General features: G+C 38.5%; 1 protein-coding gene across 1 annotated transcript in view; it reads left to right on the top strand.

The window, feature by feature from the left end:
* The window catches only part of il1rapl1a (interleukin 1 receptor accessory protein-like 1a), a 332191-nt gene that overhangs the window by 1553 nt on the left and 305991 nt on the right, over positions 1-24647 (top strand). The window contains exon 2 of the mRNA XM_059342254.1: positions 12962-13026. The gene's annotated coding sequence lies outside the window, so the exon portion shown is untranslated. The remainder of the gene's footprint in view (positions 1-12961; positions 13027-24647) is intronic.

Raw genomic sequence — 24647 nt, 5'->3', positions numbered from 1 at the left:
CCTCAAATATTTCTTAGTTTTTTCCTGTCCTGCAACATAATGAAGAAAATGTTCCTTTAGTATCACTTTGAGCCCATTTCTCAATTAGTATCTCCTGATGAATTGGTGTGAATGGTTTGGATGTGACTTCTGAAAGAGATGGATTGACTGATTTGTTAAATGCTTTGGTGTTACAAATAATTAATGGCAGGGTGGTTCGGGGTTCTTGGAGAAAGAGCACACAGGAAGACAAGGGCAATCTGGGAGTGGTGGTTGAACTTAAGAAAGCTTTTTAATTAAAAAAAAAATCTGGACTGAACATAAGCATTACCTGAAGAATAATTTCATCCAGCGCTATTTAAGATATCATAAAAGAAGTAAGGATTAAAAGATACCACTCCAGTAAAGAAGATTGTAAATGGACTGCATTCATATGGCGCCCTTCTACAACCCCAATTCAAAAAGAGTTGGGACACTGTGAGAAACAGAATGCATCAAATTTGGAATTACTGTATATATTTACAAAAAAAACAAGTTCATAAGTTTGGACATTAAAGATATTGTCTTTGTACAGTATTCAATTGAATGTAGGTCAAACAAAGCAATTGCAAACCATTGCATTCGTTCTTTTATTACGTTTTTTACAACATCCTACTTTTTTGGTTAAAGTTGTAACTTACCGACAGATTGCTTGAAAATTTACTTCTCATTCAGTAGTTCACGGACACATCTATACACCGATTCTGGTGGAGGTGCCGTGCAAGGAACTAGCCTGCCCACTGGCACCAAATTGGTGTTCGGTGTCTTGCTCAAGGACACTTCTACATGCAGCAGTAGGAGGGGACTGCCAACTTTGCAATCTTGCGACCCATCAGTTATCAGTCTGTCAACGATTTAGCTGCTGGGGGCAAGGACCAATATTTCTGGGGTTCTGGTGTAGATATCGGATATCCGGATAATGGCCAAGACTTCCTCTGTCCCATTGCTTTCATATTCTTCATTCATATGTAGATATCTGTTTATAGGGATTACCAACCTTGTGATCAAAGGACGACTTGCTCCAAGACCTGAGCCACAGCCATTCCAAAGATAACAAGGCTATCTAATTCATACAAAAAAAAGGGTACAAAGAAAGAGATTTTTCCTTTGCTGGAGTCTTTTCATAATTGATTCATAGTCCTGATTAAAGGGAAAAGAAAATAACTCCATACAGTGCAGGTGAACTCCATAAGAAACAAAGTGGCTTCTATCCATTTGACATATACTGAGCCACGCCTGAGTTTTATGAAACATCAAAGATGAAACAAACACGCATGGGAGGATTTGGCTACATGTGTCTCACCTGTGTCTTAAAAGAAATGTGAGCCTGATGTAACCTGGAAAAATTGTATTTGTAATTGGCTGATTGTCCTCCTTGGTGTCGCAATGATTCTACAGACAACTGCAACGTGTCGCCAGTAGGAAATTATTGCTCATTTGGAGGACGGTAAGATCCTTGTTACTCCCATCGATCCCTCACTGTAGCTGCAGCAGAGGATACTGTGTGTGTGTGTGTGTGTGTGTGTGTGTGTGACAGACTAAGAATGAGGCAGTGCTGAGATGTTGGTACTATGGTAGTATATCCGTCCTGATACATGATGTTTGTAAGTGGGTGATTAAAGGGAGTGTCTGTCTTTCCATATGACAGTCCAAGGACATAGTTCAAAGCGTTGCCAGGTGTCAATCGAACCCTTTGAAGCCTCCTCTCTCTCTCTCTCTCTCTCTCTCTCTCTCTCTCTCTCTCTCTCTCTCTCTCTCTCTCTCTCTCTCTCTCTCTCTCTCCTCTCTCAAAGGGTAGACTGGGGAGAATAGGAGGAGCTAGAGCAAGTGTTTTCACATTTTGCCATGCATCGAGCAGTGTTTACCTTGCTGGGAATTAAACTGCTCTCCGCTATAAGAGAACTGCTCCCTTGATGTGAACTATCTTCACAGCTTCTCTCCAACCCATCCTCCTTACGTTAACTGCCTCGCTCCAGAAGCCCCGCATTGTGCTATTTAACCTCTCCAAGCAACACCCCCAGCCCTCCATCACCCACAAAACACTCCACACACCTCCATCACAGTATTTTAAGGGCAGGCTAGTGGCGCCTGGAGCCACATTAGCATGGCAAACGCGGCGTGACAGCAGTTTTGCTACAGTGCTGTTATGATGGAGTGAATATGCTCACAGTTTGGGCTCCTCTGGGGGAAAGCGGTTCCCTCCAAAGTGTGTTATCATGTAGCCCCAAGTGGAGCTGGAGGGAAGGAGGGGAGCGTTATAAGATTGGGAGGAGAGTGGGGATGGGGAAAGTGGAAAGGGGCTGTGGGGTAGAGACTGGAGGTGAGCTAAATTCAAGTTCAAAGCCGCAGAACGTGACTGTGAGCCGAGAGTGAGCTGGGGAGGAGCTGTGGTGCAGACAGAGCATAGGGAGTTTGGATGTGGTGTGTGCTGGAGTGAATGGGCCATGGCGGGTTGACAGTCACTCCACACATGAGTTTGAGTCAAAGAGGAGCCGACAGTGCCGGGCTTATTGAAAAAGACAGGGTGAACACTGCAATCAGCTCTTCCCTTCCTGCGAGGGGGGAGTGCAAAATCACATGAAATGAATGGAGTGTATGCTGTCGCTGCAGTGAGACACACAACGTCTGTTACAAGTATCACTCAGATGTCTCCCTGTTAAACCATTACTTACCACTGATCTTATCTGCTATAACATACTCCTTATATTCATGAAAAAGCAGTAATAAATCGACTGTATAAAAGATGAAGAGTTAAGAATGAAAGTCTTCTGTAGCGTAATTGAAATTCTTTAGCATAATTGACATAAATGCATCCATGTTTTTGCCATTTTTAATAGCTTCTTAGAAGATGGCTAATTGGATTTCATCCTCGGAAGTGCAACTACCTGGAAAATCATGATGAAATTACTTTTTTCTGCCAGCCTTTTCTTGTGCTCTTTAAGTGAAGTTCAAAAGCCAACTAGCAATTATTCTTGGACATGCATGTCCAGCAGTGATGGACTAAGTATTCAAAGCAGTTACTAGAGCGTAGAGATATTACACTTTAGAAGTACTCAATCATAAAAATGTACTCATGGTCTTCAAATTATTCACTTGTCAGAACCCTGTCAGTCATTAAGTCCACGCTTCATACTGATGTTAATAAAGTGCATTTATTCTTCTGAACATGTTAATCGACATCGTCATTGAACACTGTGAAAACTAAAAATGAGGAGATGAAAAATCTCAATGAATATTTATAACAGACAGCATTTTTTCCAATCATTCAAAAATACATGTAACACAATAGGCTACAGTAAAACACTCTGATTACCTCTACATTACTTTCAAAGTAAGCATTCAATTTGTAAACACAAACACTGTTGGCTTATTAAACCAAATTAAATGTGAGATTCAAGCTCTTGTGGTGAATTATCTCTAGTCTCTTTACGTCTTTATTTTGAGCGCTTTGCCCTGTGTCCCCCTAGCGGACAACAACATCCGGGTTAATGGTTACAAAGAGAAATATATTATGAATATATTTATGTCATCATTTACACCTGTCAGTGTTCAATCATATTACATAAACATTATTATTGATGCATTAACATGTAAATGGTACTTTACTGTTATATCTGTTTGAGGTGGAACTAATTCTAAATGCCTGAAGGTACACTGTGAACCTTAAATGATTTACAGTGAAATCTGAACAGTATTCTACTGTACTGATTTTATACACTATCATACTGTATATTGCAATGCAATCTAGGAGAAAAAATATGTGATTACAGCAATTTAGTGTAAATTTACAGTAAATTCCTGTAAATAATAACAACATTCTCTTAAAGTGTTTTACTGTGTACTGTAAATATTCAGTAATTTACTGACAAAACTGAACAGTATTTTTGTTGTAAATTTACAAGAATACAGTAATATATTGCAAATTAATTGCTAGCAAAACACTGAATTTCTTAAAAACTATAAAAAAAACTTTCAAAAATACTGTACTTTGCAGGCAAAGCTGCTTCCAGTTAACTGTAAACTTACACTGAAAAGTTTTACACTGTTAAATCAACAATATAACAGCATAATATGACTTTTATCAAAAGTAACCTGTAACTATACCAGAAGTATAAATTAGCATGGATTGAAAATACCTAAAATATGTACCAAAGGGGACCTATTTTGTGTTTCCTTATTTTCTGTCATATATATATAATGTTACAATGTCAGGTGTTCTTTTGACTGTGGCCAAAGTGTCAAACATTACTACTACATGTAGCTACATGCTAACTTCAGGGAAACCTGTAATCTTGGATGCCGATGTTAATTTCTACCCAATTTTGGATCACATTCCTGCTGGAACTTATTTGATTTTGTCATTTTATTGTTAACTTTTCACGGCAGAAAGTGCTGTTGCTATACAGTTATTCCCCCGGCTGCCCTGGCTGCACTGACGGGCGGTGCAGAGACGGCAAAAGCACAGAAATGCTGACCAATCGGAGCAGATGAGACAGGTGCGCAAACTGAGCTTCTCAGAAAGAGGCTGAATAGAGTTCAGATAGAGATGCAGCAACAATGAGCTATTATTATTGAAGAATAAAGTATATAAACATGTTCAAGTGAGAGCCGAAAGTATGGCCCTGAAAATGAGCATACCTTGTCTCCTTTAGGCACACATTTAAGAACATCCTTCTGCAGAATTCCTGTGTAGAAGATAAAGTTGTGTAAGAGGTCTCATTCCCAGCATTAAAATATTCAACCAGTAAAATTTATGCCCATGCTTATGATTTATATTTCTAATTTTTCTTTAAATGTTATTCACCATGTGTCCAAACCATAGAAATATGATATGGCTTTGTTATTATCATCTAAAATAACCTCTCTTGTTTCCTTAATTGTGCTGTAATTGCATATCATGCAGAAAAAATACATGAGTTTATAAAGAGTCTTCCAAGAGGCCGATTATAATAAAGAATTGTGCAAACTTTGCTCAAACGTGCCATCATTGCCACCTTCTTACCACCATTAACTAACCCCCTGTACTATAGTTCAATCAGACTATTCAGTTGTCCAATCCTCAAATAATGACATTTTCTCCCCCAGCTTACTGATAGCATTCATTTAGTTTTCTCATCACTCTGTTCTGTAATTATTTTCATGATGGAGAAGTGTGGGAAAAGAAAATTACATCTTTTCACAGATGGGAGAAGAGGAAGGAGACACATCCGATAAAATGTCTAATCAATTTCTGCAATTAAAGGCAGTTGTAGCCTGTAGAAGATATTTATTAATTTATGGGCTAAATACAACTATAGCACAGCTGCAGTCTTTTCTTCCCCCACGGTTATTATAGCAACAAGCCCGCAGCCAGGTGTTCATTTTGGCAGCGAGCTGAAGTACAAGTCTTCACAGCAATAGAGAACAATTACTAGCAACTCCACTCAACTTCAAAGTTCTCTCTACATCATTAAAACAGGTACTGCAACCTGTATCTAATATTGTGAGCTACCCAGCTGAAGACGAACCTTTATCTATAGTGAACAAACTACATTCAGTACTGGTACCTTAATCGTAGCTTACACTGACCTGGAGCTAAAGGATAACAGACGAGGTTTTGTGCTCGCAGATAAACATGTCAGACTGGTCAACTGTGGCTGTGATGCTGAGGATAGTTTGGCTTTCAACTGGCATTTTGCCTTTTCACTTCATGTAAAACAGTGAGGATGCCTTACCCCCACTAACTGAGACTGAAGCCCACTTGTTTCCATAGCAGCACACAATGAACTTCTTGCAGGTCTTGGAGGGTTCACTTAGCCTGCTTCTGAAATCTTCATGCAGTCGTCATGTTCTCTGGAGACAATTACCATACCCTCTATAGTGGAATCAAATTACTTATTTATTTAATGGATCTCCATTAGCACCAGCACATTAGCAATTATCTTGCATCAAAATACTAAAAGAGTTGAATCTCAAATAGCATGTGCTCGATGGTTGATTATGAGTCTGCCAAATTATGGGAAATGCTTGAACTTGAATCTATATTTATCAGTACATTTGGTTGGTAATTACAGCTGCACTGCTATTTTCCTTATTCTGCTGAAATCGCAAGACGGTGAAGCAGCCAGCGATCATTTCATAAATTGTTTTAATATTCTTTTCAGCTTAATTGGTTGACTCGGTCTTTCTGGTTACCACTAGCTAAATCCCTGTACATGTAGTTTATTTTTTGACCCAAATCTAGGGTCACCATCTATCTCTAACTGCTTACTCCCATGTGCAGAAAAGTTAAAACCACAGACTTGTGTTGTTCCGCGTGATCGGCTCATTTATTCATCTCGTATTGTGCATAATTTAAGTGGGTCATAACCAATCGGGTATTGAATAAACTGCAGACATTTCAGTTCATAAATGAGTCAAAACATTTCCATGGATGTATACTTCTAGCTTTGACAAAGACCAAAATGTGTTCACATCAGTTTAGCCTAGCTGATTGCTGGTAATGCCTTTTGCGTATGATTTGTTGCGAACTTTGTGGCACCCACTGGACTTTTTCTTATAAGTATAGAAGATACTAGTATAAAACAATCAATAAAATTGTTAAAAAAGATAAAATAGACCAACCAACCACAAGAGCTTCAGTAGCATGTTGGATTGGCCATGGACCACCTGATAAAGAATAAAACATAGTAATATAGTTTATCCACTAAATACTAACAAACCATGCATTGCACATAGTCTGAGTCTGAGTACCACTAACATACTTTTATATGGCTTTTCTTTTCAGACTAAGGTTTGAAAAATGTGTGTTCAGGCCACATTGGATGTCAACTGTTATATACGTATATACCTACGCTGAACTGGGGAATTGTAGTTTGTATACGCACTTTGTATAATTCTGCCTTTGTTATTAAACCATTTCTATTGGAGTTCAGCTTCAAAAGCTTTGCCATGCGTCTACTGGTTTTGTCTCTGAGAGATATAGATAGGGAAGCTGAAGACTCATAAAATGACAATAAGGATTATAGATGAAGATGGATGGTGAATGTATTCTTTCTCTTTCTTCCCCAATCCCTGTTCCCTATGGACCCACATAACACACACACACACACACACACACACACACACACACACACACACACACACACACACACACACACACACACACACACACACTCCACTACAGTTATGAAGTGGCCCTCAGGGGGTCACATCATCTGTCCTTCAATATATCATATTTGTTTATTGCTGCCAGTGATGTAAAAATGAAATAAAGTCATAAAGTACCAGACAGACAGATGGAAAGAGATACATAAAGTTTAGATAAAGGCTCAAATCTAGAACTTCAAAGACCTCTTTTTTTTTTTTCCGTCACCGGTTTTAATGAAGCCTTCTCAGAAGGGAGCAAGCACTGAGACTCTCTTTATTAAAGCACAGCCACTAAGGGCCCCCTATGGACCCACATAACAAAGTGTGTCATTAAAAATTAACTTTGGGTGGAAGAGACTTAGTCACAGAGGAGAGAAGGAGCACAAGTTGAGATCAGCCATGCCTGTAGCTCTGAGGCCCCTCCTGTCCACGTGTTGAAGTGTCCTTGAGCAAGACTCTGAACCCCAAGTTGCTCCCGATAGTGAGGCCAGTTCCTCGTATGGTCGGTTTGTGAATGGTGGAATAAGAGGCAAACTATGAAGTACTTGCATTCACTCCAACATAGGGGAAGGCGAAATGACAATATTACAAAATACTGAAAAATATATAGAAAATATATTTTTTTTAGTCTGTATAAATAACAAAAAAAATACAACAAAATAAAAATCAATTATAAATCTAAAATGCAGTGTAAATTGCATATCTCAACAGTTGCCAAATACAAAAAATGTAATCTTGACTCTTGAGTATTAGCAAATAATAAAAATAACCATCTAGGGGATCAGAGGGCTTAGTACATTTTTTAAGTGAAGTGCAACAATCTTATGCACTTTGAGAACTAAATGTGAGCAAACACCTCACATAACATTTTTCACAGTCAAGAGGGCTTTCCACTAGGACATGGAGTAAATGAATAAATTAATAGTGTAAATTTACTTTCAGTAGCTTGAAATGTGACGTTAGTGCAGCACATGAGACTATAGCGGGCCACAACAATTTCCTGAGCATTGTTCTGATTTATTTGCATTTTTTCATCAATGTTAGTGAATGTCATTTCCACATGAAGGCTACACACTGCTGTACCGCTCTTACTGGGTGAGAGAGCTTGAGATGTGACACAGGTCACCGTGTAATGCACCTCAACTTTTATGAAGAAAAACTGTATTAAATAGGCTGCTGACCATAAGCACACAGCATGTTACTTTAAGGGGGATCATTTTGAGATTCAGCACACAGTAGCAGACCAAATATATAACTTTATCTAGTCAAACCGTAGAACTTGTGAAAAATACACATCCACCACATTTCTGTGGAAGTTTGATCACATTTATGAGTGTTCTTTCAGTGCTAATGAAGAAAACTTAACATATTGTTTAAGAAAATAAGATTTAAGTATAATAATTGTATGATACATTCTGGATTGTGGTTTCTAGGGGAAGACGGTACTTTGCAAAAATTTGTATTCTTCGGTGGATGCTGATGCATTTTTTTTATTGCACTTTCAGTCAGCCACAAGATGTTTTTCCCTTTCTAAAATACACAGATAATGACATACAAACAAGTGTTTTTTTATGTAGAGATCATAACTAATAACCTCTGTGTAGATAGAGAACTTATTTTCTTCCCTTGCAAAAGTTAACCCCTTAACGCCTGCTGTCGCAAATATGCGACAAACCGTTTGACTCAGTCAACCAGCCGAGATAGCGTCTGCATTCCCCCAATGCCGGTTGAATACCTGCTGTTGCAGGTTTATATAAATAAACGAGGGTGAATAAATAAAACATTGTTTTTTCACTGTTATATTACTGTGTTATTGTTATCCTATTATTGACCATTATGCCTGCTGTAGCAAATTTGCAACATACCAAATTGACCCCAAATTGACCATTATGCCTGTTGTCGCAAATTTGCAACATACCAAAATTTCTATTTATTTTTTGTGCAAAAGTGAAATTAATAATCTCAACATTATTTACCATCTACTTAAAGGCAAAAACACACATAAAACATTTTTTTATATACAGCTATATCAATTCAGGCGTTAAGGGGTTAAGTGGGGGGCATTTGAGATAAGTGCATGCATATTTATTTGACATACATACTCTCCACTGTCAGGTTGTAAGTATATTTTTCAAAATCTGCGACTTAAATTCAAGAAATAACACCAAGTACAGTTTGAACTTGAACATTCTCAGAACACAGTACAACATTTATGACGTATCTGTTGAACTCCAAATGATTTTTCCGGAGCCACCTTCCTTCCTTGCAGTCTGCTCCCTCTGACACAGTTGCTTTTACACTTTCTCGTCGAAGCTCAGGCCTTTCATATCCATCGCTTTAAGACAGCCCTTTTAACTACAGGTGTCCAGCCTGAGGCAGAAACATGCCCTCCTGTGGCTCACTTACTGTAGGTACAAGGTTACCCGCAACCACAGATCTGGAATCAGCGCTTTCGGATCCTGCTGCAAGATTTTCAGCTATGAGTAAGAGATGACTTGATTACAGCCTGAATTCAGATCAGTGCAGTATTTTTTTAAATTTCGCTGCTCTCACCTTGAACTATTTCATGTGTTTCACCTCAGAAGTTACATATTCTGTAAAGATTTGAAAAAAAAACCCCATGCAGTTAATAACAAAATGCATGCGTCAGCTGTGGCATGACTTTCTATCCAAAAACACTGAAACTTGTGGTTTGGCTTAGCGCTTCTACATGGACACTAGCCTGGTGATTGGACTGAATATGAACTATGTTTCACTTCATTCATCAAGCATAACATTGTGTTCATGTCAGCCGATTTCTTTTTGGGAACCAATCAGTAACACTAATACAGTTTTAAGTTAAATGGTAAATGGAGTGCACTTATGTAGCGCTTTTATCCAAAGCGCTATGCACAACACACTACACTCATTCACCCATTCATACACACATTCATACTGGTGGCTGAGGCTATCCTAAACGGTGCAACTCACCACCATTGGGAATTCATTAACACACCGATGAACGCAGCATCGGGAGCAATTTGCAGTGGCTAAAGCCCCGGATGTTTTTTTAATTAGCCCTGAATATTAATTTTTACATTTATTTTTATTTTTTTAAGATCACATCCTCAAACTACGGTTATCTTATAAAAAACAGAATAACAGGAGTTGTTGGTGTCCCTAAATACGCCGGTTCTCTTGCAATGGGTAAACAGTGAACTCAAAAGAAGAAAATGCAGGCACTCTGGTGGACATTACGGTTATCTTATGTTGATGATTCGATAAAACAGTGTTTTTGGACAGGTTTGAGTAACAATTAATTTTTTTTTTTAAAAAGCCACTACTTTGGCTTTGGCACACAAGTGGTTAACACCTCCAGGTCCAACGTGACGTCATTCACCCAAAACAGCGGCGTCAGGCAGCAGGCGCGCTTGACAACAGCAAGCTCTTCAGCTGAAATGTAACAAGATATCATGTCATAAAAAAAGATTTCCATGTTTTTCCACCCAAAGGTGGTCAGCAATCAAAGAGGTAATGGGAATAGAAATATAATAAATAATATCATTTAAAAAAAAGAAATTATGTAAACTATGTAATGCAAATTATGTATGTATAATTTCGAAAAGAGTGTTGCAGCTGGAACTACTAGGGAAGTAGCTAACGTTAGCTAGCTAGCAGCTAGTTGATATTACATGGGAAAAAACAATATTTTATTATTAGCATCTGTCTGTAAATGCAATTGTAGTGTGTGAGAATTGTGTACCTAAAAATAATTAAGCCTGGGATTCTAGACTCTAGAAGAAGCCCAAGCTTAATTATTTTTAGGTACACAATCTATGAATCTAGAGGGGAAAGTAGCTAAAGTTAATGTTAGGCTATAACATCGAACCATCTTATTTATTTTCTTTTTCATGCACGATATAGCAGCTAGCTAGCAGACAGGGATCCTGCACAGCCTGCCTCTTTTACTGTAGCTGCTAATGTGTAAAATGAAAAAACAACGTGTTGTTACCTAGCTAGCTAATGTCAGTACATGGGTGCAAACTAAATTCAAAATGGATAATTCATTTGATGATCTGTGGTAATGGGAGGAAGAAACAGATAGCAACTGAGAATGAAGAAAGGTAGAAAGTGTAGAGTGAAAGTAAAAAGTTACAAACAAGAGAAGAACAAAGACAGTGCAGAGACCTAATTTTACATGATGACTGAAGAAAGAAAAAGAAAAACAAGATGTAAAGTCAAATGTGAAGCAAGTTAAGACAGATATACTGTACAAGACAAATGTTTGAAGTAAAACGCATGGTTCATTAAACATCTCAATGTTTACTGTTGCTGAATGGTTGCGGTTGGTATGTTCAACATGATGAATGGGGCATTTTTGTGCCTGGGCTATTGAGGGAAGTTTGTGAAAATTGCTAACCTATTTAGTATTAACTGGTAACCAAGAAATGCCTTAATTCAATTCACTCCAGAAGAGCAGGTACCTGTAGGGTATATGGAGAATGTCTCTATGTCTAAAAAATGTGTCAAAATCCTAGAGACGCCCCAGGCAATCGGGGTTCAATATCTTGCTCAAGGATACTTCGACATGTAGACTGCCATGGTCAGGGATTGAACCACTGACCTTCTTATCAGTAGGCGACTGATCTAACAATAATCGCCCCTAAGTTACTTTCAATCAGCTTTTACTTTTATGTGAAAGGAGTTGTTTGTACTGATGTTTCCCGTAACTCTACGGGACTTACAGTGTCTTTCAGCTCATTGTTTTGGTTTTTACAGGGCCACGACTTTACTGTGAACTGTTGTTCACTCTCACAATTCTAATCAGCTGCATTTTATAATAAATAGCAGAAAGACATATTAGAGCATTTAATAATCGGATATTTTCCTCAGTGGTTGGTTGAAACTAAGAGTATCAATCTCAGCCAAGTTTGTTGCCATTTTATGTATCTATTATACATAAATGGAGTTTTTTTCATGGTATGTTGAAAGTTTTCTTTCTGAATGCCGCCTAAGGCTGTCATGATAAAAAGCTTTTTACAACATGATTATCATGGACTCAAGATATGATAATGAAATTATTGCAACGTCTACTACTGTTTTGTCAGGGAGGAGGACAGAGAGTCTGCAACCCTAACTGTACAAAAGTGTACAAATAGAAGTAACATAAGTTATTTAATAAGTGCTTGATTCTTTTTACATATTTTCCATCCAACCATCCATCCATCCATCCATCCATCCATCCATCCATCCATCCTCCCTCCACTAATCCGGGGTTGGGTGGCTCCGTTTTCCAGCTCTTCCTCAGGGACCCTGAAAATTCCCAGGCGAGATGAGGTGTAATACTCCAGTGTGTTCTGGGCCTCTTACCAGTTGGACGTGCCCGGAAAACCTCCAATGGGAGGCCCCTAGGAGACAGCCTGATCGGATTCCTGAATAACCTCAACTGACCCCCTTTGACACCAGCACCAGCTCTATTCTCCTATAATATCATTATTAAAATTATATTTTATTTTTAAACTACCACTGTTGTCATCAATATATCACGACAACCCTGAAGTCTACGAAGCTTTTATAGGTCAATTGTTCATCCAACCAGATGGAATGTGCATCAGTTGGCTGCAGACACAAGATCTATTTGAATCGCAGAACAAATCTGAGATTTGAGTGGCGTTTTAGAGGTCTGAGCTAAGCTATATCGACACAACCAGGGGGCAAAATCACCGGTGATTTCTCTTTACTTCAGTATATATGGACTGAGACAGTACTCAGGCCAGCAGACATGTCACCTCCAACAAATCAAAGTCAGTCATGGTCTCTTATTCTGTCATTTCAGACAGACCATGGATGTCTGCAGAGGACAAGAAAAGAGCCGCTCTGCTGAATGGAGGCCATGCAGAGGTAAAGGATGATTATAATCTGCTTGCTCTCTCGGCTGTCATCTTCTAGCATTTCTCTTCCACACAATGACCATGAGGAGGACGGGTTAGAACACCCGTCACCCTAATGTCTCCCTGCCTTATCATGAGGAGCTCATAAAGATCCACTCTCTCCCCTTCAAGTAGGCCAATCTCTGTGTCAGCTACATGAGGGAAAGGTACAGCACACACACACTAAGTGCCTGTTTCACCAAAACTGAAGTTACAGAGTGTTTCCCCCTAAAAAAACTTAAACTGTAATGGCTGAGAATTATACTGCCAAGGGCCATATTTTTATGGCCTCTTGCATGAATATTCATTAACATTTAATTACTTTTGATATGGATTTTACACCTTTACCCCCTGAAATGCCATCTGAACATTTAAAAAGATTAATTGAGTGGGAAGGATGATGCAGTGATTTGACTTCAAAACTGGAATCAAGAGTTGAAAGGTAATCCATTTAACCCTTTGATGACCTGTAACCTTTGCCCCCTAACAGAGAGTGATCAGAGCAACATTGTGGCATTTTTTAATCACTTTTTTCAATTATTTTCATCTGATGCACTCCTCTGCTAAGTGGCATAGTACACACTTTTATGATGTGCCCTAGTGATGCGTTCCTAGAAACACACACACACACACACACACACACACTATTAGATATATAATGTTTGAGAGACAGGAATGCTCACTCTGGTTGCAGATGTACTCAGCTTGTCAGTTGTTAAAGATTTTGCACTGAAGCTAGCTAGCGTATTTCACATCTTCTTGTCACATGATCAAAGAGAGACTTGACATTTGACAGCATAAACATACATATTACCCATAACAATCTGGGAATATCTGTATATGACAAAAAATACCAAAGAAAACAAGAAATTATTCATGAACAGTTTTCTATAGATTATGTAAAAATAAGCATATAATTGTCATATTCTGCACTTCACCAAACTAAATGAAAACCATTTTATTGCAGCAGTCTGCCTGACAGGTCCTGGTTCTGGCTCTGTGTGTTTTTGTGTTGGGTACCAGGAAGAAGGCGGAGTGGTGGGGCAAAACTCTGCTGCGGGTCAGGGGAGAGGCACATCGAAGGTCCACGTCAAAGGCTGCAACGAAGCCAGATCTTAATCTTTTTACAGCGGGCTGGTAGCTGCTGGAGGCCCTGCTACAGTCTGAGCCAAAGGAGGGTTTGGTGAACTGGTATGATTTTGTGGAAAACTATATAGAAAAGATCAATATTCTTGCTGATGGTCTTGTTTGCTTGCGTTGGACATATAAAGGCATCAATATTAAACTAATAACCAGTTAAAAGTTTATTGTAGCTGCTTAAATTCAACATGAGGTCAAAAATCAGACTGAAGTGGCAATCTGAATCACTACGGACCTGCTCTCCGCCCAAAACATTGTGGGAGGGTCCGCTCTCTCTACAGCCCCCCTCACACTGCCTGCACTGTATTTACACCTCTGCCTCTCATCTCTGCATATTTTTCACTGCAGTCAAATAAAAAAACTGATTTTATGGGCAGAATATGGGCCATTGATGCAAGCTACTATAAACCAAAGAAATTTCCCAAATTCTGCCTGCCCGACCCACCTGTGCTCGATAGTGAATATTAATATGCTTCTGCTGTATGGCTTTTTGGTCTTTAACAGACAGAGACAGCATTGGGTTGTCACAAATACATGATGTGAACGGGAGAGAAAGAGGCAATTTGGATCCTCATTAAATTTTCAAAAGTCCTGATGGTCCTCTGAAAATTGAACCAACTGTTCCAACGCAACCTTAATTTTATGCTACAGTAAGTGCAAATTAGTTTCACAAAAATTATTTTTAATCACACTCTGCCGAGTTAATTTGCTGTGTGGTAATTTTCCATGCTCCCTCTTAGTATCACACTCAGTCATGAACCATGATGACTTGTATGATCTGTGCTCACCCCAGGCCCGCCCCTGGTTCACACTCAACGTCTCGCTTGTTACCAATCTACCAATTTTTATCTTCTTCTTCATAAACACAATAAAAAGTTTTCCTTCAGCATCAGTGAAGGCCAAGAAAATAATTCAATTACCTTATGTAATCTTTTCTGTCATGGCAACAGTGATCTAAGGTTGAATGCAAGGATTTTTTTAAATTACATTTCATTCATTTGAAAGATAAATAACTTCATATAAGTACAAGCATTTCCTGATGATGCACCCACCACATTAAGGTGCTTATAGGGTACATTCATCATCATGTTTATTTGCTTAAACAGTTATGTAGCCACTATTCACTTAAAGGTGTTGTGTTTTGTTTAGCTCCATTTGATTTTACATCATAAACATATAGAGATAGAGGCCCTCATTTATCCAACGAGCATAGAAACCAGCGCAGATCTGAGCGTATATTTTGTCTTGAGACTCGGTTCATGTGTGATTTATCAAACGATCGTATCTCGCCAATCACAGCTTAAGAATGATCGGCTGTTGATAAATGTGGCGGCTCGAAACATTCGTAATTTAAATACCACGCCCTAATATATACCTGATTCAGAAAGCTCTCCTCGAGAGTTTACGACACCAAAGGGCGCAATACGGCCAAAAAGAGGATTTCCCCCCCCTAAAGTCAGCTTTATTTGCAAAGTGCACCATTACAAATATCATCAGTAGCGAAATGGGCATATTACAGAAATACGCAGCGACGGACGCTTATGAAATAAAAGTAGGCTACTTATAGTTCTAATTATATTATAGTTGAAGGAGGTAAACAATGTTTTAAAGTAAGCTTTAATTTCATGCCTTCTCAGAGTCAGAAAGGGAAATGCTGACGTCCAACAGCTGCAACAGAACAAACTGGTTTTGTTTGGCAGCATAAAAAGTGAAAAGGAAGAAAATCAGTGGTGCTGTCAGCAGAGTAGCGGACCATTAAACTCCCGGTGAGGTTTGAGTAAATCATTTATACATTGTGATATATGAAGCCTAACATTCTATAAAATATCCAAATATTGTTATTATATATTATGATGGCCTAGTTAGATGAGTGTGTGGCAGCGCTGCTTAGAAATGTTTCTATTCGGGCACCACCGGTGGTGAAGGAGACACTGACGCTCCGGTGTCTGAGCTGGATAACGCTTATTTGCAGAAGACAAAAACATTTAATAGCCTTGGCTAGTATTCTGTTGAAAGAATTTCACGGTCACAGGGTGTACTTATTTTAAATTATGTTTTAATGATAAATGATGTAGCCTAAACATGTTTTGCTTTGTCACCAATAAAAAACAAAACAGTTTTATCAGCTCCAGGCATCGATACAATAGTCTTAGATCAATTCTCCGACTCAGACGTGTGGACTTCACGCTGACTCAAATTTGCATACACGAGCTGAGAGCAGACGTGAGATCTGATCGTACCCTAGTAGAAATTATCGTACACCCACTTTATGCTCACTTTCTGTCTTACGCTTGTTTGATAAATGAGGGCCAGAGTCTTTATTTGCTTTAAATACATGATTCATAACATGCATTAGCAATTACATTATGTTGCACTCTCGCAAACTTTTTAAATTGTAATGTTATTGCATAACTTACATATATCTTTTAATGTATCATTCATGTAAATGAATTTATTTGAACTACAGTTGTAATAAATACCACAAAACAACAGTGACACAATAGATTCTGTACATTTTGATATTTGCAGTTATCTTAATAATCTGTTCATACCTGTGTGTTAATTTGATAAAAGATTATGACACATTTTTTTATCAGTGACCATTTTAATCATCATTTATCGAAAAATACTAATTGTGACCTTATCAACATGCAATATTGTTGGCAAAAAATTGCAAGACTAAAATATAGTTTAAAAAACAAAATCTTTAACAATATTCCTGTTTATTTTTGTCAACAAGAAAGGAGATGAAATATGATAGACTGTAATACAGGGTGGAGTAACTGAAGTAAAGGTGATAGTGATAAAAATAGGGCTTGGGAGAAAAAAACAAGAATATTTGGGCCTATTTTCATTACAAAATTGTCTGTGAAAAAAATGCATGGCTTCATAAAATTAAACCTAAATACAGTTACAGTTTTCTCTGGCTCAATTACTAAAATCCTCAAATTTAAAAAAGTAATATAAAGTAATATAAACACAAAAACAGTAAGGTTAACTAAATATGATGAAAAAGAACAAGGACACTAACTTAAAAAATAGTTTAAAGATTAACTATCTTCAACCATCTTATGTAATTTAAATAAAAATGTTTACCACTGACATTTCTTCTGTAGAAAATTTCAAATGCAACAAAGATTTGCAAGCTTGGCCAAGTATAACCTCTTCAATGCCTCTTTGATGCTTTGGCTCATAATCAGATAGTTGCAGCACACTTTACATGAAATAAATGTAAGCAAAGTTTAAGCAGAGTTGTTGTTCTGTTGTGTACCTAGGGAATGCTCTGCCCTGATTGCTTGGAACGGAACGCTATATCTGACTGCAGACTTTCGACAGAAAAGTTTCTCTATAAATCTCTCAGATATTTCATCTATACAATTTTTACATTTTCACACATATGCAGCCTGTCATGAACAAGAGAAACAGGTGTGAAAATGACCTACAGATTGAACATTAGGATCACCTATATCATATTTAATGAGACTGGTCTGACATAACATACTTGTACTGAATGTACCTGCTCGTGAATGATTAAATTAAAATTTGGTGCTGCAGGATCATGAGTGCAGTAATGCACATGCAGTACTGTGCAAAAGTTTTAGGCAAGTGTGAAAAAATGCTGTAAAATAAGAATGCTTTCAAAAATAGAAATTTTAATAGTTTATTTTTTTTTATCAACTAACAAATGCAAAGTGAACAGAAGAAAAATCTAAATCAAATCAATATTTGGTTTGACCACCCTTTGCCTTCAAACTTCTTCTAGGCATTTTTCTCACCTGCCTAAGACTTTTGCACAGCACTGTATGTACACAATGTAAAACATTGAGCAGCAATGCTTAAATTTTTCTTGATTGATGGACAACAGACGTTCTGTTATCCACCATTTTTTTGGGTCCTCTGCCAGTTGTTATGGTAATATGATCTGCACTTACTCAAACGGTTATAAATGTAATATTACTGTAGCTGCTGGAGGGAAGACAAAAAAAAGTAAAATAAAGTGAAATAAGTGAAATAAAGTGTTACTATGTGGTACCTTTGCAGGTACCACATAGTAATCTTACACTTTCAATCATGGAGTAGCAGAGGTGCGGCCATTAAATAGCTCACTTCCTGGGTGAAAATTGCATTTAATCATCGTCAGCTGTTGAAAAAGTGAAAGGAATAATGGATAGGTATAGAGGTAATTGGCTTTCAACAGCATGATGCTTGTGAGGGCTGAACAATGTTGCCTCCTTCGCTGACAGGTAGAGATGCACAATCAAACTTTTTCTGTACCTGGGCATTGAGTGACGCCTGATACAGAGTGCTGATCCGCCTACAGTGTTTAAATAATGCTTCATTGTGACATGAGGCAACTTGACTTAAGGCTTGACTTAATATTTACATTATTTTCCAAACTATGTAAAACAAAAACAAAAAACCTTCAAAATGAACAGGAAATATAATTAAAGTGGAAACTTTTTAAATGCAGCAAGAAATTGATAACAACTTAGCAATTAAAATTCCAGCAATTGTGGCCAGCAATTATAATGTCTATCCAAAGTATCAACTTTTATTTTGAACCAAAAGATTCACTGTTAATTAAAAAAAAAAAAAGCATTTAATCTGTTATGATGTTGGAGTGAATACTCTTGCTATGCAAGTGTTTTGTAGAAGATGGAGGACACAGACGTGCATTGATATGAGAAAAGCAAGTTTGGGCAGGGCTCGTTCAGAATTGAATTAAATAGTACCGGCCCATTGTAACGATACCTGATCTAGCTATCTGAGGCAGTACCAGCCCTATATATGAGCTCACTATCTGTATTGGAGCCTTCCTGCAGACAGACAGTACAGTTCATAGCCATTTCCCTGTGTTGAACTAATCCTCCCGTTTGGGGTGCAAGACTATGCCCACATATTCTTTAACTTGAAGTTTGGCACCACAGCAGAAGTCGCAGTGTGCTCTGTGTTACATGGGCACTGAAGCCAAGCCTGTCCATCAAAACAGAAGGTCCAACAGAACAATAAAAAGGCCCTCGGGAAATATGCCAGATCTCAAATTTGGCCTGTATATGAGATTTTGCACTTCCTCCTAGAAGCAGCACATATGTTCCCGGGGGCAGGATGAATGGCTCCGCCTGGGAGAAAAGAGAGAAGGGGGGAGGAGGAAAGATGAGTCTCTCCATCTGTGTGTGGATCTGGGGGGCTTACAGAAGGTTACATTTCCCCCTGGAAAAGTAGTGAATCTTGGGTGGATATCATCGAACACAGACTTTGTCTCGCAGTTTCTTGGCCCCGCGCTCCATGGAGCCATGTTACAGCGCGTGTTTGCCAGCAATGGGATGGACAACTACTGCATATGTGCCACAGAAAACACATATGGCTTAAACATCTTTCTACATTTTAACTCATGTAGAGCTTTCATTAGCTTTTGCCTCAACTGTCATGGAAGCTCTGATCTGTAGACCTTTTGCGATCAATATATTTAATACAGTAGAATTGTTATGTAGTTATATATTTATCTAACGTGCATGGATGTGTGTGAATGTGTGTGAATGTGCACTTGTGGACCATGGGGATTGGCCATCTCTCTTGTAGACAGTGGCCATCTGGCCGAGGGGTTTGGAGACAGACACTGTCTGTTGAGCACTATAACCCTTATCTCCATGTCATGTCTCAGATGCCCCTGCCATTCTGTCGGGTCTGCCTTCACACCGGAAGAGACACTCTGAAATGGATGAGAGAAGACAGAAGGGATACTGGCATGGTTGGGACTAAAGAGAGGAGTCATAAAAAAACTTAAAAAAAACTGTTGTCAGCCGGCCAAACCAAGCAGACACATATCATCATTCTATTGGGCACGCATCCAAATCAATATCTTGTTACTGACAAATGCTGGTAGGTTTGATGTATGCTGTTGTTCTGCCTCAGGTTGATCACACACATCAGCAGCCTTGAGGCGTGTGCGTCTACAGAAACATTAGCTGTGATGGTGTGTGGCAGTATCTCATGGTTAGGAAAGCGTGTTGGTTCACTGACGGTGACTCATCACACGTTTTCGTGTCTGCCTTGGTTTTGTTCATGAAAGATGAAAGGCCTTTAAACTATAAATCAGGGCATGCAGCGACTTTCCACTTTGGGCTCAAAACAGGGCAGTTCGTTTTAAAGATGTGGAGATATGAGCATGCATACTGTACTGAACACACACAATGGAGCAAGCTGCGTAGACAATGGAGTGATGACAAGGGCCGCACTAAAAGTATGTAAAACTCAGAGTTGTAATCAGATAAGTGTCATAAGTACCAAGGGTAGAGGAGCATATAGTAATGAAGTGGGGAAGCAAGTGCCTATAAAAGCTATAAAAGCAGAGGTTACATAATTAAAGTAACTTCCAGCTAACAGAGATGACGTTGCGTATTTTCTCAGTGAAGCCTGGGACAAGTCAAGTTACAATGCTGCACTGATTGGGCCACGATTGGGTCAACGTAGATGGTGAAGTCAGAGAGGGCTTGTTGTATTAGATTAGATTGAGCTTTACTGAGTACTAGCACAATGAAATGCAGTAAATGATGATTCCTGGGAGTCGAACCCAACCCGAGTCTCCACGGCACTACATCTACAGCAGAACATGGTTATCATAACCTACACCAGCTGCTCCTCACTTGCAAAACTGATTTTTTCGTCATTTTCTTCTAGTCCAGTCCTGATGTTTGTCAGTGCTTGTCTTATTGTCTACTCCAAACCATCCCATGTAATATATATGATATACTCAAAAAATCATATCATATCTTCTTGCTTCTGCATAATATAATACACCTGAAAGTAGACAGTATATCTTACATGTTTGTTGCTTTGTTGAGGATTGACCACACACTTTTTAGTCATGAAAAATGTGTTTCATATGAGTTGGCTGATTAAACTACAGCAACTTAAATAAGAAACATTTCTTTTGGTTTTTGATGCTTTCTTTTGAGTCTGTGTGTGAGGATTTGGCAAACTGATGATTTGATACGATTAGAGATCAGGTCAATCCCAATGTTGTTAAGAAATGAAAAGCTTAAACTTCAATCCATTATTGTGATGCCTAAGTGTTTAGACACCACCTCAAACACGCCTGGAAAAAAATTATATATATCTTCTGTTTTCACCCCTCTGAGTCGTAATATTGTTTGACACATATAATTTGCTGTAATCCTGTTGTAAATTCATTGCTACACATAAAGCCTGGCATGCTGAAATGCTCTCTGTCACCTTCAAGATTCTGCTCTCCATCTCTACCAGAATCTTAAACTCAAAAATAGACTCCTACATGGTTTTAATTAATGTTATTCTGCTTTGTAGGCAACAAGTCTTACTTTACAACCGAGCTGTATTTCCAAAGATCATGCAAGATGTCAACAGCTGACTTTACATAACCTTTCTTCTCTCTCTCGCACACATACATCTTTCTCCCAGTCTCCCTCTCGCGTCTCTTTCCCTCACCTTCTGTTTCAGTCTTGGGTGGTGTGAGGGATCAGAAATTATCCAGAGGGTCCACCCACGCATTACCCCCTCCAGCAGAAACTAAGGCAGCAGCAGAATTTTTTACTGTTTGCGCATAAATACGAACGTGCTTATGTGTAAGCTCACCTGTGTGAACTTTAGCTGGGATAAGATGAAAATAACAGTGTGAGATGCTCAACTCTGCACACTACAGTAGGTTCTGTCCTCTGTGCTCTTTTGTGCTCTGAGGAGTTAATAAAATAATCGAGTCAGGCTTACATTTTTAAGCATACAGCGAAAGTGTGGGGGGAGATCAGATGAAGGACAGATGGAAGGTATTAGAGTGGATGCTTGATGACTCAGGAAATAATAAGGATGTCATCTCCTTCCTTTCGAATCACACATTTCATCTGAGCCACGTGTCGGACGTGATTTCCCGGCCCTGACTGCGACAGAACTCATAAACCTCAGGCGTCGTTGTGCTTTCAATAATTTGGACAACGTTGCTCTGGAATAAGACATTGGGCAGCCGCGGTGTCAGCCGTGGAGAGCTGAGAGCGGGAGCTTCAAGAGCACGCTGGTATTAATAACTAATGTGCACAAGAAGGTATTATTGAGCTGTGCTGCTTTCAAAACAGTGAATACTCACCCTTAATAGATGAGAGGAGGGAGGCACTGATTGTGATCCATTATATTGAAGCTTATCTCTGTGAATGACCCTGAGTAAAGCTTTAGTGTCTCAGGTTGGTCCTCCCAAACAAGCATTACCTTGTGTAATGAGGGATTGTATGCAGATTTCCATCTAATGAATACACATGCATTGTTGAGAGGTACTTGCTCCAGCGTCATTGACTGATTAGTTGATTCAACATCTGTGTGTTGTGTCTCCACACACACACACACACACACACACACACACACACACACACACACACACACACACACACACACACAAGGTTTGTGAGTACCATGCTGAAGTGAGTAGTCTATTCCAGTATGCTCTCTCTCCACAGTATAGATTACCTTTCGCTCTGTGTGGGTGGACAACAAGCAAAGCTGCACACTGCTATGCTATGGAACTCGTCTGGAGGCTTGAGTTTATAGAAACTGAATCTTCATGTCATAAATATAACTGAGAATCTGATAAGAAGCCTAGCATAAGAAAACAAAGCTTGTGCTTGTGAGTGTTTAATACAGCTTCTTTTTTAGTCATTAGAGCAAGTCTATGCATTTGTGGGGTAAACATTTAAACTAATAGTAAAACCTCCCTGGTTGATGACTTACATTAAGACAATTTTTCTATTTCTTGTTCCCGGAAGTTTTATGTTTAAATATGCGAATGAAGTGTTATCTTATTCAAATGTGCTGATTTGAAATAAATTCCAAAACAGATATTTGATAAACCCATGTTCAATATTTCATCAATATCATCAAAATTTGTTGACATATTAGAGTCTCTGCTATTTGCTACATATATCAGAAAATACTGTCAACAGCCATTAAAAAACATGTTTCACCATGTTTTTTTAAAAAAATAAACATGTTCTATGAATTAGGCTGTGGATGATATATGAACAAACCCCTCTTAAAAACCTTCAGAATATAGATAGATAGATAGATAGATAGATAGATAGATAGATAGATAGATAGATTAAACACACGATCACACCTTTTAAAACGACCTTTTGACAATTAATAAAACATTTTACAAGACATTATGGGTGAATAGGGTACATTTTTTGACTAAAAGATAGCACCATGCAACTTTCCCAGTTGGTTTCCAAGTTTTTCCAAAATTCTTAGTTTAAATATGCAAATGAGGCATTGTATATTGCTAACATTCATGAATTTAGGAGAAATCTGCAGATGTAAGTAGACAAAGCTGAGTAAAATAGTAAACTTGGTGAATCTGAACTAACCCTTTAAAATTATACAATAACTATGATTAGTTCAGTCTGATAGATTACAGCTTCACTGATCCTCACATAAACTTAAACAGGTTAAGGTAACTCAAAGTAAAGCGTTAAAAATATTATAAATATAGATCATTATAGTTTTGCCTGCTTCTCCAAACTGGGGGCGTGCTGACTGCAGCCTACTGCAGATAATACATAAGACTGTGGAAAAGTGCCTCATTCAGCTCCTCCTCAATAAATCCAAACTATCCCTTAAAATTATTTAAAAGAAAATGTGCTTTAACATCATATTTACACTCACAGCAAAACAGGTTCAGATGCTCATGACTCCCTTCCTTTAGGTATTGTAAACATGTCACGTATCATGCTTTCCACTTTCACAACCTTTCATTAACCTTTACTAAGTGTTATGCATACCTAAACATAGCCATAGAGACATTTTTATGCTTTACAAGCTACAGGCAAATTATGTTGTAAAACAAATGGAATATGTGTCAAAAAACAATTTGCAGATAAGATCAGTAAAAACATTTTGCAGCTTGACCTCATTTAAAAAAACGTTCTTCATTTTGTTGATGAAAAATATCACTGTGGCAGTATTTCTCTCTCAAATGTATTTGCTTTAGTTTGATACAGGACACAAGGCTGAACATGGATTGTTACATATAGTGCTGTATCTCCAATGTGCTGAGTAGAGCTGCAATGCAGTATAGACGCCCTGCCTCCTTATTCTATTGCAATTAATTATTAGTGGATCTGGGTCCTTTGGGCGAACAACACTATCAATACTGCATCTACTTGCTGCGATCAATGAACAAGTTATTTAGGGAATTGGCCACCCCCTCCTCATACACCGACTCCTTCCTGCTCACACACTCTGATGTTTAAGGTTCTCTTCATCACAGTCGCCTCAAATAGCACTTACACATATATTGCCACACCACTTATAGCTCGTGGCTTTACTATTGTATACAGCTGCCCCCCTCCTCGTCCTCGTTGCAATGAGCAGTCCATTAGCAAATGCCAATAAGCCCTCTGTAGCGTGACAGCATGTTCTCAAACAAATTAGAGC

This window comes from Centropristis striata, chromosome 10, assembly GCF_030273125.1.
Source record: "Centropristis striata isolate RG_2023a ecotype Rhode Island chromosome 10, C.striata_1.0, whole genome shotgun sequence".
NCBI classification, from domain to species: domain Eukaryota; kingdom Metazoa; phylum Chordata; class Actinopteri; order Perciformes; family Serranidae; genus Centropristis; species Centropristis striata.
The sequence above is the reverse complement of the archived record's forward strand: the minus strand, read 5'-3'. Positions and strand labels throughout refer to the sequence as shown.